This window comes from Thamnophis sirtalis, unplaced genomic scaffold (assembly GCF_051295495.1).
Source record: "Thamnophis sirtalis isolate CommonGarterSnake01/CBP01778 unplaced genomic scaffold, rThaSir2_p1.2 scaffold_11, whole genome shotgun sequence".
Lineage (NCBI taxonomy): Eukaryota > Metazoa > Chordata > Lepidosauria > Squamata > Natricidae > Thamnophis > Thamnophis sirtalis.
The window spans coordinates 35,974,330-35,990,901 of record NW_028261391.1 but is presented as its reverse complement, the minus strand read 5'-3'; the positions used below and the strand labels follow the sequence as shown (position 1 = coordinate 35,990,901).

The 16,572-nt window shown below is 36.6% G+C and overlaps 1 protein-coding gene across 11 annotated transcripts in view; it reads left to right on the top strand.

Moving 5' to 3' along the window:
• ST6GAL1 (ST6 beta-galactoside alpha-2,6-sialyltransferase 1) overlaps positions 1-16,572 on the top strand; it is a 94,073-nt gene that overhangs the window by 57,619 nt on the left and 19,882 nt on the right. For 6 of the 11 annotated variants that reach the window (XM_087725511.1, XM_087725514.1, XM_087725512.1 and 3 more), the window contains one exon: positions 2,184-2,385. The exons of 2 other annotated variants lie outside the window; for them this stretch is intronic. The gene's annotated coding sequence lies outside the window, so the exon portion shown is untranslated. Of the gene's footprint in view, positions 1-2,183; positions 2,386-11,242; positions 11,329-16,090; positions 16,166-16,572 lie in introns of all 11 variants that reach the window. 3 more of the 11 variants (XM_087725516.1, XM_087725515.1, XM_087725517.1) reach the window with 3 other exon arrangements.

The window sequence follows — 16,572 nt, the reverse complement described above, 5'->3', positions numbered from 1 at the left end:
ACTGATAATGTTACTAATGTATACAATACAATAGTGTTATGATGAGTATAATTGAATATGAATATTGAATGGTATCCATGTAAGGAAGATTAGCAATCTCTTTGGATTATACATAAAGGTTAATAATAACAATAAAAAAGAATTAAGTTAGATACAGTTAAAGTTAGGGGGAAAATGTTATGATATAGTATACAGTCAAATAAAAGGGATAAGAACGTATATATAGATATGGGTATAACATAAGGAAACTGGACGTAAATTTTAAATAGTGATTTGGAAAGGAGGATTAGAAAACTTTGTTATTAAATATTATGGATGTTTAGCTAGAATAGGACATAAGGATTTAGTGTTAGTGGAGGATTTTAGAAATAGTAATTGAAAGGCCAGTATGTGGTTATGTATTAAATTTTGGTATATTTTATGATGAAGGACGCTTAAACAATTATAGTCAAATGAAAATGGAGATATGATGATGGTGACATATATGAATATTTGAGTTAAAATGCTTAAGTTAATATGAATTATGTTTATTGACTGTGGAATAGATGCATGAAAGTCTTTGCAACCAACTGATACACTTTCTATAGCATGTAAAGAAGGATGTTGTATTTGTTTTAAATTTAAAAAATGTAAAAAAATATTTTAAAAAGATGCTGATGATAGAAATAATGCAATACAGAAATTAGTCTTTAGGCTTTAAAGGATGATTTTAAATGGAGATTAAGCTATCCCTGTAAAATCTTATATGTATTTTATATGTAATCTTGTCCAGTATTGTTTTATGGTATGTAATAGTGTTTGTCATAACAATATTTTTGATATGTCATATATTTACTCTTAGAACTGTAAAAAATGATGTAAAACAATATAGAACATAAATTATGATAATGATGCTGGTTTGCAGATTTTTTTACAGTTTAATCATAGTTTTACATTGTAGTGGAAAGATTGTATACTATTATACATATATTCCCAAAGATGGATACCTATGCATGAAATTGGAGCTTCCAGAATCTCTAGTTAGTGTAGCCAGCCATACTGGCTGGGATATGAGCATTGTAATTGGACATATCTTGGTAAAGTACATTGGATACTATCTTGATATAGTACATTGGATAAGGCAGGTTTAGGGCATTCCTATTATAATGAGTATAATACATGATAGTAGATTATCTCTGTTTCTGGGAAACTAATGATAGTACTGAGATCTTCCACAATTACCAGACTGGCCCAGAATAAGCAATTACTGCAATGGATATACCACTCAAATGATTTTTAAAAAGAACATTGCAAAGGTTAGACCATTTCAACCTTGTAATTTATGTATTGCATTTTGGAAATGCTTACTAGATTTCTATTTCTTATGCTTCATGGTAATGGCAGAGTAAAGGGTAAACTAGACTTCTTCCACTAGGGTTTCCACAACACTGATTTCATCTTCCTTTTCAGATTATCATTTTATCTCCAAATCAAACTGCATATGCCTGTTTTCTCTTTGGGTCAATATTCAATGTCTTCTATTTGAGGAATGAAGCAATGATTGTCTATACAAATACTACAAGTATTACTTCATCTTTCCTGTTAATTTTGGATCTAATTTATATGTGGGTATGTGATTGCTCCATACCCTTCATTAGCATAAAGTTAAAAGTTTTAGGGTTTCAACATAGCATTATTTTAGTCAGGTAATTGGCTGTAGAAAGATAGCATTCTTAGTTATTATCTCAAAATTCTTTGGTGAAATGTGTTGAGGAAGAGGAAATAGCATCAGCTAGACATTTTTTCAATTGTGGGAAAAAACGGAATTAGTTTTCTGCAATGGTTACATTTATGGTTGGAATCCAGGTTTCGTGAACCCATATTTTTCACTCAAACACACATCTTTCAATCTCTGTTTACTTGGAAGAAACTTTTGTGACAGTATAGTTTTAGAAAAAGGAAATACAATTATAAAGTATATTCCAAGGATACAAATTATGTAGATAAGATTAAGATGTAAGAGATAGGGAATAAAATATAAAATTTAAAATTAGCTAAACATCTCATAAAATCCAAATCAGGGCAGAAGCTCAAACATAAATGATAATACAACACTTTTAGAGAATAAATATATTGACACATGTATTATTACAGGCCTGTAATGTGCTACTTAATCTAACAAAATTTTCCTCTTTATTTTTTAGGACATATTACAGTAACCAGAGGAAAATCCACTAGAAGTGCAAGTTACATTCTACTATTGTTGTTTAATCCTGATGCCAAGTGATGTTAGCTAGCATATTATAGACTTTAATTCCTTCTATAACCAAATCAATCAGGATTAATAGAAAATTAGATACATAATATAATAGTCTTTGGAAATTGACATTCTGGAATTAGAATCAGGTAAATTGGATTAATTTGTTTTAAATATTATTGTATCTGTAACGTGTTTTTAAAATATTTGGTTTCCCACCATCCTTACTACAGTGACGTCTATTGTCTCTTGTAATTTTCAATTAAATTCTTGCATTTTTGGCTCTCTTTATTAGACAATCACAACATATTATGAGTGTTATTGAAGTGGTCACTAAACAAGCTTTCAAAAAATATGCTGGTGCTATTTTCTTATTTTGGATAATTATTCAATATCACTACCAGAATTTATAATATATAGCTATGCAGCAATATATGGTTTATTCAAGGTATGCTATGCATTAGAAATCTAATTTCTGTTGGATCAAAATGATTATGGATTACTGTAAGAAATTGGGATTTATTTAGATTGTGTGCATTCTGTTCAGGTTGTGTAGAATATTAAAGATTACATTTTCTGGAAAATATTACAATATGTTGAACTACTTATAAATCAGTTTAAATTATATCCGAATCTTTGGAGCGAATATACTGTAATTAAAATGCATATAAACTCAATGGATATATGTCTTCAGATCCAGATGCTTGTCATATTTAGTTCTGGATAGTGTTGCATTATTCCAGATAGACCCAGGCGCAATATGGGGTTGTTTTCTAGACTGCTCAAGAGATGGAGAAAACATTCTAGATCTATCTTATCCTTTTCACCAGACTTATCAATTTCCAAATCCACTTGGGAGCAAGTGAGGGAGGAGTGATACTCTCTGTAATGTTTCCGATGACTTCCCCTGGCCATCTTTTTTGAGCAGGAACAAGGTTATGTGGTGGTGTGATTCTTATGGATAAAGTGGCCTAGAAACTCTGGCCTTGAGGGGGGGAAAGGGAGAGATTAAAAGGCTGTGCAGCACTGAGAAAGCACAAAATTTGAGAAACTTTTAAGAAACAGCCTCTCCTAGTGGAAGATCAAACAGGTTCCTGACAAACCTAGCTGACAACATGATCACCCAAAAGCTGGAAGAGGTAACTAGAGGGTCAGCTATGCTGGACTTAATTACTATTAATAGGGATGAGATGATCGAGGGAATGGAAGTTGTAGGAACTTTGGGGGAGAGTGACAGTGTCATACTAGAATTCATAATGCAGTCACAGGTAAACGAGATAATAAAGGCCCAAACAAAACCAACAAGAGACTCCAGAAAAAAACACATGCACAGAGAGCTCTCAGAAAAACAGAAGAAAAAGGACAGCCTTGTTTGTTTATTAATGCCAGAAGCATCACAATTAAAATAAGGCATAGTATATGACATAAAATTTAAAATAAAAATTCAATATTAAAATATGTACCTTAAACAAATCTTGTCCGGAAACTATCAACATTAACTTACAGCACACCCATGTTGAGAATGCTTTGTAAGATTTCCAACAATAATTAGAATATCAGATTCCTTGAGTGTTAAGAAAAGCTCTTCATCCTGTCAAAACATTGATATTTTTGATTACCTTTTGCACACTTAGGGGGTAAGTGGCCATTCCCTACATTTTACAGAAATGTAAAATGTAGATTGAAAATTCAATTATCCACGATCATTTTGATACATGCTGGAATGGATTTCAGGTTTGTGTCTGTTAAAGATGTGTAATTTCTCACCCATTAATAGCAATAGCAACAGCAGTTAGACTTATATACCGCTTCATAGGGCTTTCAGCCCTCTCTAAGCGGTTTACAGAGTCAGCATATTGCCCCCAACAACAATCCGGGTACTCATTTTACCCAACTCGGAAGGATGGAAGGCTGAGTCAACCCTGAGCCGATGAGATTTGAACAGCCGAACTGCAGAACTGCAATCAGCTGAAATAGCCTGCAGTGCTGCATTTAACCACTGCGCCACCTCGGCTCTCTTAAGCATCCTTCATGTGTCTACACAAGCGAATAACTTTCCATTGGGCAAGCCCAAGTTACAGAATACAAAATTAATAGCCGTTGTCCCAAATCGTGATTAAAGATAATCCATCACAAGCCTTTACTCCTGCCATGCCCTCAACCCAAATAGAGGCTATGTAAGCAGTTTTGTGCTGATGGAAGAGGAACAATGAATTCAATTAGTCATTTTTAATCATTAAACAAGAGCTGGAAAATTATCCCAAAAGAAAAAAAAGATCACACAATATTTTCCTCAAAATCTCAATGAGATATTAAGGAGGTTAAAAAAAAAGTTATTTTGGCCCATTATTCTGTAAAAAGTAACAGAAAAGTAACAAAATTAAGAACTGTTTGTCTTCTCAATCCAGAATTGGAATCTATCTCTCTCTATAAAGAGACAAAAGGAAGAATTAACCTTTTATATTAAATGCCAAATAGTACATCTATTAAAATGAACCCATCATATTTTAACATGTTTTAAAGTAATATTTAGACATAGTCATCCTTATTTATTTTACCCACTCTCAAGAAATCCAGTACACATTCCATTTCTTACCCTGCCCTGTTAGGTTTACATAATATTGTTACAGGACATAATATTCTGATTCTTTCCATCTCAGTTGCTCTTGGAAATATAAACTCAGAAGAAGCAGATCCTCTTTCCAAGGTAACTACCCCATTAACTGGCTCAGACTCACTAATAATACACAGATGAGGATAGTTTCTGATTGTGGACTCTAAGGGATATTCTACAAAAATATTCCTTTCTCCCTTTTTTCCGTGCTGGACTCCATATACAAATGCTGTTGGTATTAGCAGGAAGTATTCCAATGCCACCAAAAAGAGATATTTCTTCAGTTCAAAAACAGTTTCAAACAATTCTTGCAAGGACAAATCTTAGTATCCACTCTATGAGGATTCCTATTCTAAGGAACAAATAGTTATTGGAAGATTGTATGGATAAAGCAAAGGCAGAACATTCATTTGTTTGAATTCAGAAAAGTTTTGAATTGGGAAAAAAAACTTTCTCCCTAACAATGAGTAGCAAACAGGCAGGTAACAATAGAATAGTTTAATTCCATTTTTTCAATTGTCTCATATTTTAATAGACCTTCATAATAACTTTTTGAAATATGATTTTAAGCACAAATGAAAAATGTTGAAACATTATTTAAAGTGTTCTCTTCCAATGTGATCAATATTCCTCTCCCAACATCAGCAATTTTTTGCTTGAAAATTCAAGCAGCATTTTGAGTCACATTTCATGAATGTTTATACGTATATATCATTTTGTATGTTGCTTATACAATATAACCTATGTGATTTGCTCCTTTACATGGTTTTTATTATTTTAATTAATTATAAATCTTTAGATATAATTCATATTTCATTTCACTCAAAAATTTAATGTAACTCATTCAAGTAGACATGAGCAAAATTTGTATTACATGAAATCTTTTAGATTTCCCCCTTTTTCAGGTCCCTAATTTTTCTAACGAAATATATATTCACTGTAATTATAAGTTACAAAGTCAAGTAATAGCAAGATGACTTCCGAATAAAAATATGGAAGACTGTTGTTTTGTCTCTTGTCAGAAAATATCTCTTATGGAGGCTACTACTGAAAAAACTAAAGGGATTTGCCCTTGGGGATGTCCCTGAACAAGAATATACTACCAAAATATTTTGCATAATAGTGGAGGTTTTGCACATGGCCCGTTTGTTTTAATGTGGTTTAATAATTGCTTTTTAAAAAAATTATCTGGAAAGTAATAAGCATGATTGCATAAAAAGGAACCTAAGAAGTTGTGGAGGGCAAAGTATATGAGGCGTAACATCTTCTCTTTGGCTGTAGATTGTTTGAAAGAGGTTGCTGCAGGCAATCTTTTGAGCAGCTGTTATTTAGTTGTGACATTCAGTATCTTCTGTTGTCCACCTGCTTCCCCCTCCCTTCCTGTTTCATGCAAAGTTCAGTTTAGTTCCATCATTTGCACTGAAATAGATACATTTCTGGATTAAGAAATCATCAAAGAAGCTTGCAATTTAAATTTGGCCATATAAAACTGAGATCCCCAACCCTTGGTCTGTGGACTGGCACCGGTTCACAGCATACCAAGAACCGGGCCACGCCAACAAGCAAAGTCCCATCCATAGGATGCAAGAAGTACCTGAAACCACATTCCCTCCAGTCTAGAGAAAAATCTCTCTCCACAGAACTAGTCCCTGCTGCCCAAAAGGTTTGGGGTCACTGATATAAAACATCATCATCTCCCTGTTTACTAAATAAAAATATTTGTTTAGCTACAAATAAAGCAAGAAGAACAGCATAAAACTGGGCAACCTGGAAAAATAGGAGGAAGATGTGTTGGATATGTTTGCCACCTTATTTGTAAAAGTAATAAAAGTGAGATAATTAATAAATAAAAAATATACTAAGGTGGGATCTTCATAAATTTCCTTTTACTTTTTGAGTAATTGAAAAGCACTTGGTAAATTATTTTGTCAGACAATATTTACTACATGGATAAGAGCCCTTTTCACATGAATAGTCTATCTATCATATCAAGGTTTAGACGCATATGAGAAGAATCTGAGCTAGCTATTAAAACAACAGTAAGTGCTATTGTTATAAACACTGCCAATGAGTGACAAATGTACAATTTACTTTTGTACGTTGATATGAAACACACTATGCCTTTTAGTGCAGGAAGATTCAATATGATTAACCCAGATGAACATGTAACATCACCATTACTACAGTGTTTAATATATCCTAGAACGCTAAACCTATGCCAAATAAACTGATTTTCACTAATCATCCCAAGCCAAAAGAAATATTATCTCAATTTGTATGGAAATTTCATTTTGTTCAACTGATTCAACTTTTAATTCCATCAATTATTATAACTATGATTAGCAAGATTGAGTATTTTATACTTATCTCTTTCAGGCAAGAGTAGTTGTTACATCATAATAATAGAAATGAAGGTTGGCTTATTTGAGATCAAGAATGGAATCAAGAATTCCATTCATTTAAAAGATTATCCCATTTTTCAAAAAAAATATAGCCAATTACACAGCTAGTCTTTACTATACCCCATCTATCAGATTTACCACAATAATGGTAAAGTTTTATCATCGTTTCATAAAAATATGGCTTTAAAAAGGTTGTTTGTTCTGAAAACTTGTTATAGATCCATGGTGGTGAACCTATGACACGCATGCCACAGGTGGCACATGGAGCCATTTGTTAGGGCACACCAGCTGATTTTGGCCTTCTTTTTCGGTCATTTTTTGCCCTCCAGAGACTTCCCTGAAGCCTCTGTGAGGCTCTGGAGGATGAAAAACACCCCTACAGGCAACCCAGAAGTGACTTCCAGTTTGTCCATAGAGCTGTTTTTTGCCCTCTGGAGCCTTCAGTGAAGTTCCTTAGGGCTCCGGAGAGAGAAAAACAGCTCTAAAGGCAAACCAGAAGTCACTGTTCCCGAACTTCCGAGTTGCCCATAGAGCCATTTTTCGCCTTCCAAAGGCCTCAGGGAACCTCATGAAGCCTCCCGAGGATCTCCAGAGTTGTGTGGGGAAGCTTTTTTTGCCCTCCCGAGGATCCTAGAAAGCCTCTGGAGCCTGGGGAGGGTGAAAAAAGCATGCCAAAAGCGGGTAGAGCGCTGGTTGCACATGCGGGTGGGTTGTCACGTACATAGCATTATGGGTGTGGGCACGCCCTGTGCTCCCCCCATTTTTGGCACGTGATCTGAAAAAGGCTAGCCATCACTGGTATAGATCACGGCTATGACTAAATTAGGTCACATTAATTTCAGCAAATCTAAGTCTTAGACATGACCCCAAAAAGCTATTAATCATTTCCTTCTCCTTGTTAATGTCCCTTTTATCCACTCCAACTAGAGTGCATATAATATTTGACATGGTAAGCTACTTCAGAAACAGGAATATTATAATGTATACATAATTATACATAATTCAAAAAACATCAAGGATGTGCTTTTTTTGCATTCAAGAATCAATTATTTGCATTCGTTAATTTGTTTCTGAGACTTCAGAACTCTTAGAGAGTGTTTTAACTATTATTAGCCTGTGTATTATTTATGTTTAATTGGCAGGCAGAGTTATCAAATGTTTATACCTTGATCTGAAACACAGTCATGTGCCATGAGGTTTTTTCCATTAATGTACTGTGTTTGTGTGTGTGTGTGTGTGTGTGTTTGTGTGTGTGTTTTCGTAGATTTTCACAGATGTAGGTATGCTGGTCTTGTATTCGTGTCTTACGCGGGAAAAGACGTGAATACAAGAGTATGGTTTGCAGCTTTTATGGGGCATCTCATCATTATTAAGTCTCTGTATTTTTAGATATCAGCAATGTTTTTAAGAGAACACAGTGAGAAATCAAGCTCACTTCTAATGCTATTTTTTTTATAGATGCCTGCCTGTTTTAATTTCATTATTCATCAACATCAGGGATAAATCTGTCAACCGACTAGCTAATATACTTTGACAATATACTTAAAACAATATTTTATTTCATAATTAGGAATTGATTTGTTATATAGTGTACATGATTAGTGACTATTGTTTTAATGCTATTTATTGTTAATCTCATTGAAAGTGTAATTTGCTCATGGCTTTTTTAAACATTTTTACAATTTCCATCATGGTGGTATTATACCAAGATATGATCCCTATATCAAAATGTGATTTGAAAAATCTCACGTAGCATAAATTGTTGCCAAGCAATAATGTTACTGATATAGTACATATCGATGTATGTTAGGGTGACCAGACATCCCGCATTTGGCAGGACAGGCACGCCTTTTCATAATTTTTCCCGCGTCCTGGGCCGTTCTTAAAAAAACCTGCTTTATTTTGGCGCTCGCAGCTCCCTCGCTCCCCCGCCCATCAGCTGCTAGCTCGCTCACTCGTTCCATTCTATCTACACTAAAAATCTAAGCCAGCCCAGCCTGCCGCTCACTGATTGGCCTGGACTCCAGCCAATCAGTGAGCTGGCTGGGATGGAAAACTTTAAGCATGCAGTTTTCCATCCCAGCCAGCTGACTGATTGGCTGGAGTCCGCTTAGCTTACTGCGCGAGTCTCTATTTCATTTCGTCTTTTGCTTGCTGCAGCTTAACCTGTGAGTAACGGTACCGGTGGGAATCTGGGGGCGCTGTGGGGAGGAGACGGTCCTCCTCTCCTTCTCCCCCTTTGCGGAGTTTCCCTGTGTCTCCCAGGTCGCGCCCGTCCCCTCTCATAAGGATTCGGCTCGGCCACCGCTTCCTCCTCTTCTTCTTCCCTGTCTGCAGTTCCAATTGCAGTTGCAAGGAGTGGGAAGGAGAGGAAGAAAGGAGGGAGGGGGGAAGGAAAAGAAGAAGGGAGGGGGGAGAATATGGAAGGAGAAAAGATGGAAGGAAGGAGAAAGAATGGAAGGAGGAGGAGGAAGATGGAAGAAGAAAGAGAAGAAAAAGAAGAAGGGAGGGAGAAAAGAGGGAAGGAAGTAGGAAGAAAAGGGGTCGCCCGAGCTCTGATGCCGGCAAAAGAAAAGTCCTTTCCTTCGCCTGAATCACGCCCGAGCTCTGATGCGGGCACCAGTGGAGTGCATGCAGGGAGAAGAGAGATTCCTCCCAGCACGCACCCCACTGACTAAAGCACTTTGAGTGGGATGCGTGCAGGGAGGAATCTCCTGTCCTCCCAGCTCCCTTTCGCCCGCAGCAGAGATCGGGCAGGCCAGAGAAAGCACTTTAATCAATGGGATGTGTGCAGGGAGGAGAGGATATATTTGTCCCTGCGCGCAGCCCACTGATTAAAATACTTGCTTTCGCTTGCCCGAGCTCTGATGCCGGCGAAAGAAAAGTCCTTTCCTTCGCCTGAATCACGCCCGAGCTCTGATGCGGGCACCAGTGGGGTGCGTGCAGGGAGGAGAAGAGAGATTCCTTTCTGCACAAGCCCCCCCCCCCTTCTTTAAATTTCATAAATGCCAGTACACATCCTTTCTGCCAAGAGATCAGAAAAAACAATGCTCGAATCTTCTGATATTTATAACGTTGTTTAGATATATAATTTGGATTACATTTGAAAGCTATGCATTGATTAAATACTATGGAATACAATCCTGCAGCAGTTCTTCTTTCCTTTTTGGTTTTAGAAAAGGATAATTCCCTTTTTAGCCAGGCTTTTTTAATTAGATTAACACCAGTTTTTAAATAGATTTCAATTTTTAAAAAATCTGTTAGCTGCTTTGAATACGTTGAAGATGAAAAGATGGGGTACAAAACTTAAATAATAAAAAAAATGTACATTCATTTTGAAAAATAAATGCAATACTTGATTAATTTCATATCTTTATTTAAAATAGTTTTGGCATGGCATATGATTTTATTGACTCAGTTGGAAATGATGTGGATGTTGTATGTGATTCTGAGGTATATATATTCTTAAGTAACATAACATATAGCATTTAGTGATTATAGAGTGGTTTCTGTTACTAAGTTAAATACTTGTTACAAATGAAAGTAAACTTTGTGATAGTAAATTTCTAAGACTTTACCTTTATTTTAAAGGTTAACAAGGGAAATATTCTCCTAAAATATGTTTTATATTATTCCTATCAGAGGTGGGTTCTGGCTGGCTTTACTGGTGGTTTGCTCATGCGCGTGCTTTGCATGTGCAACACACGTTGAATGCATGCTGTACACGTGCACAATTCAATTAAAATTATTCTGCGCATGCACAGAACTCAAAAACAAAATGGCGGCAACAACCGGGGAACCGGTTCGGGGGTGTGACAGGCCTGGGTCGCTGCCAGTTCCAGCAACCCAGGCTGCCATACCACTACCAGTTCAGCCGAAGTGAGCCGAACCAGTAGGAACCCACTTCTGATTCCTATCTATTTTAGTCTTTCACAGTTGTTTTAAATTATTGTTCCTGCCTCTTTAAAATGTATTGTTCATTTATTACAGACCTCCTCTAATTGCTGTCTTTGGAATTTCTTAAGTCTCGTCAGCAGAATGTGTACAGCATTTTAGCTGCATATTACTTCAGAAAAGTAAGTTATATATTTTATGGATGAATTGATACTACAGTTCAGAAATAACCTGCATGACTTGTTGATATTTCTTTTTTATTCATTATAAAACACAATGTGCACAGAACTGCAATTGTTAATTTAATACAGTTTTATTGACAAGAGTACTTTGGGGCGATCAAAGATTAATGAAAGTTCCTTTTTTTAAATTGTATAAATTACCAACGCAAGCAGTATAGTTCCCCTGCCTTAGTTTAATTTTGTCTAGTAACTTCTTCTTTTATCGTAATGTTTGCATGGTAACAACACTTGTTTAATAACAGAGAAAAATAGATATTAGTTGTTTGAAAATTTTCAATCTGATTACGAGCCTAGACTCCCAATGAAGGACTTGAAGCAAAAGTAGAGTTTATTTGACAACTAAACAACGAAACCAATAATCAACGTTTGAAGGTGGCCACAAGTGCATGAGAAAAGTCAGTTATATTTATAGAAGAATTTGCTTCTTGTTTCAGAAAGCAGTGTGAATGTAGTTCGCTTGGGTGAGCGGGGCAAGTCTAATAGGAGAAAATGTGGTTTCTCACCCTGCGGGGTGTTGTAATCATTGTCCTTTTCTGGTTGCATGGTAGTCTCATAGAATTGGAAAGATCATTTATATAACATAGTCTGAAGTCTGCTCAGTACCGAAATCCAAATTAAAGGCAAAGGTTCCCCTCGCACATATGTGCTAGTTGTTCCTGATTCTAGGGGGCGGTGCTCATCTCCATTTCAAAGCCAAATAGCCAGATCTGTCCGAAAATGTTTCCATGGTCATGTGGTCGGAGTGTCTAAATGCTGAAGGCGCATGGAACGCTGTAACCTTCTGACCAAAGGTGGTCCCTATTTTTCTACTTGCATTTTTACATACTTTCGAACTGCTAGGTTGGTAGAAGCTGGGACAAGTAACAGGAGCTCACTCCATTACGGAGCGCTAGGGATTCAAACCGCTGAATTGCCAACCTTTCTGATCGATAAGAGCAGCGCCTTAGCCACTGAGCCATGGCCTTCCTATCCAAAATTAAATCCAAATTACACCATCCCTATTGATGGCTTTTCATGATTGTATAGAATGTTGATTCCACATAACATAGATAAATAGAATTATATTATATTTATAATATTTACATAAAAATGAGTTGGAGAAATGTGACTTTCTTTTGAACCTCAGATGAAAATTCATGTAAGCAAACACTAAGTGATAATGGTAATGGGAATTGCAATTTAATGAAGCCTGTAATTGCAAATGATTTTTTTTTTGTGAATTAAAAACACAGCAGTAAGCAACAAAATTATTAGGCTTTTTTAAAAGGAAAACTTGATTTTGATTCAGTACTAGCATGTAAACTTTGAAAATAAAATAGGTTTATGGAGTGAAAAAGTGCAGTTGCTATTTTATGCAGTGCTAAAGAAGGATATTGTTTGTTTTGCTGTTTTGGTAAATTATGCTGAATCATAGATTCAGAGCCGAGGTGGCACAGTGGGTAGAGTGCATACTGCAGCCACTTCAGCTGACTGTTATCTGCAGTTCAGCGGTTCAAATCTCACCAGGCTCAAGGTTGACTCAGCCTTCCATCCTTCCGAGGTGGGTAAAATGAGCACCCAGACTGTTGGGGGCAATATGCTGACTCTGTAAACCGCTTAGAGAGGGCTGAAAGCCCTATGAAGCGGTATATAAGTCTAACTGCTATTGCTATAGATATTCCTTTTCTTGTAATGAATATAAATATATATTTAATGCCAACCTCATAAGATGAGTGTTGAAGATTTATTAACACTAACTGCAAGTTAGTGCAAGTTCCTCCTGTGTTCCTCAGAAGCTTCCTTCAGATTCTCTGTGTTGGTATGAAGTCTTAGTTCCTCAGAAATGGGGCTTGTTCAAATGGATATTTATATACCAAGATAGGCATAGGAAATGACTTATCATTATCAATTCTCTTTATTACTGATGTCACTTGTCCAAGTAGAGAGTATAAGGCATACACCTATTTCTTAAATAAAGAGCCAGAGCACATGACTAGACTACCTAGTTCTTTATCTGTGATTGCAAAATGTCTTACTTGTTTCTGCTTTGGTACTATTCTGTATGCATGAGTTCACACAGTTGTTAGAATAGTAACAGCTGCATAGAAGTCAGAGTAACTAAAACCCATCTGCCCTTGATCTAAAGACTTCCTGCAACAGCTATTGAAGCTTGCCTTCTTGCACAAGCAAACAGGTGTTGGTCTCTGAAATCCATCATAGCAAGGGTGTCCAAAATGTCTGCCTGCCTTACGCAGAGTTTATTTTGCTTTTATACAGTTTTAACAAGCAAAGCAAGAGCATAGGTAGCAACAGCATCTTATTGGTACATTTTCCTTGTCAATCTCTAAGACCATCCCAGCCAGGGTTGAAGCTCGCGTAACTCCCTGGTACGGCCTGGTTCTGCTAATTAGGTGAGGTCATAGATGTTGAGGTAACAGGTTACTGAGATCATGGCAGTTTGCTGCTCATCTCTGTACATAACCTTTGTATAACCTCTACATCTCACTCTTTTTTATTTTGTTAGACAAGGTATCATAAGAGGGGTTTCATAAAAGAATCATAATCAAAAAAGGAACATCCTTACAATTACTTATACAGGGCATATACACGACCCTGAGGCAATGTAGGAAGGGTTTTAGGGCAAAAAGCTGTGATACATATATTGCAAAAGGGGGGGGGAATACTAAACAAAACAGCACCCACCAATCAAAATAGCACAAATAATAACTAAATAACGTAGGACATTTCCCAATAAACCTGTGGGCAACCAAGGCCAAAAGCTTTCCCACCAAGATCCTAAAGTATCAATTTTCAAATCAGAGGCCAAATTGTGTAAAATATTGAACTGGTGCTGTATGGTTCATGATTCATCTAAAAGATTGAAACAACACATTAATTACTAACATAGCTAAAAAAAAGTAGCATTAATTATTTGTACCAAATTACACACAACAGCCTTAATATTAAGATGAGCGCAAACCCTGGCACACTCACTATAGATACAGCCAATGCTATTTTATTCTATTCTACTTTATTAAGCAAAGCTATCTCAGAGTCCCAAGTACTATCCAGCGTGACTCCGCGTTGAAAAAGGCTTGAGTGAAGTTGATGTTGAGAAAGCAAAACAGGAATTAACCGGCTAAAACAACACTGTGCTTCACTAATATTAGCAGGAATATAATTAAAAGTTTCTTGACCACATGTAAAGAGATCATGGCAGTTTGCTGTGCATGTCTGTACATAACCTTTGTATAACCTCTACAAACAGGAGTTTCCCTGGGGAATTCTCTTAAGAAGCAGAAGAGAGAGGAAGACAAAAAAGAAGATTTAGTGATAGTTGTTGGTTGTTTTGTGAATACCGAGGTATGATTCATAATTGCTGCTATTTCACAAATCCTGCCAATAGATTATTGTATGTGACCAGACTATTCTGGCTGCTGATCTTCTTGAGGCACAGTTAGAGGTTAATGATTGAAGAATAGATCAAGTCAATGACATCTCTTAGTAACTACGTAGATGCATTGTTTCCAGGATTATCTGTCTTCTGTCTGGCCTTTTAGGTCTCTGATTCATTCCTGTCATAAATCCATCCGCAGTGCTGCTAGACATCCTCTTCCCTTTGCTTCAAATTTCCCTATCCTTATGGGCTTAAGAAAACTGAATAATTGTAATTTTGTAGGTGTAGACACATCATGAAACATGAATATCCCTTCTAAGAGGTTTATTGCTAACCTACCATGTGTTGATTTGCAGTATATTTCTTCACTGTTGATGGTTGTTCATAAAAGGCAGACGTTATTTACCATCCTGAGTATCACTTCAAGTATCACTTCACTGGGCATCTTCTACCATTTGATTATCTTATTTGGAGCCTCTATAAAGGATATAGAAGGAAATCAGTTCCCCAGAGAACAAGCTCACTTTAAGAGCTTACAGGGAGAGAAAAGGAAGTCGGGGGAAGCACTTCTATTTTTACTGGTTGTACATCAGAATATGACGATGGAGGAAATTACTCTCATTAATCAGTGAATGAAAAGATGCAGAAATTGCAAGCTTTGGAAGTTAAGATGAGAGTGTTATAGGCAACCTATCCACTCTTTAGATTGTCATGGTTAGGGTTGATTTTTGAGACCGATCAGGAGATGTGGTTTTCACAAGAGGAAGCGGTGAAGTTAATATATTAGGCTAGGAGGTCATCAGCAGCCATTATGGCCTCCTCCAAAGGATGACTTGACTCATGTATGCCCTACATCAGCTCTTGGGGGGGATCTTCTTCAGAGTGGATAACATTGAAACCATTTAACAACTTGCTTCTGCTTTGATACTATTCTGTATGCATGAGTTCACACAGTTGTTAGAGTAATAACAGCTGCATAGAACTCAAAGTCACTAAAACCTTGAGGGTGGCTCAAGAGATGTTGGGCAAAAAGATGTTAAATCATGCTGCATCTGACTCATTGAATTTGGCAAGGATCCCTTGCCCATTTGTTTCTGGAGTCCCCATGGAATATCCCGATGAAAGTAATAACTCCTTCTCAACTGCAAGAACATCTACTGGCCCAAGAGGATTCAGGCTTTTATTTTTTATAGGGCCATTTTCAGGCAATCCATTATTTGCTGAGAGGGTACTGAGAGGCTCAATGTTTGAAGTTACAAGGTCTATAAGTAGTTTGGCTGTGGCATTTGTGACCAAGGTTTTGTTCCATTTTTCTACTTTAAACAGCATTTTGTCTTGCTTGTGGTAAAGAGCCAAAAGCATTAATAAGGTCAGCTTCTGTGCTGAGAACATCTTCATCAGGTAAGGCTGACTGATTCCCCTACTCTTGCCCTCTCAGGGTTGGGAGTGAAGAAGCAAGGACCTTGGGAGCTATCATATCAGCTATTTAAAATTTAACCTTTTCATCACAAAAGACTTTGAATGGAAGCCTGATTGCTCTTATCTTGAATAGCAACAAAGGCTTCCAATTTGGGACATCTGGGCACCATTTGATAGCACACAGATCAATCTGCCTACATTGGCAGTGAAGAAGGTGATCTAAGGAAGTTAGGATTGCTCACCTGCTATTCAAACATCCAACATTAAGTCTATGAATACAAATTCTGAAAGTGACCTGTTATGTTTGAAGTAAATGATTTAATTTGGGGGGAGGGATTCTTTGCTGGCTTCCAATGAATCTTTAACATGTGTAAGTTCTCCTCTCTTTG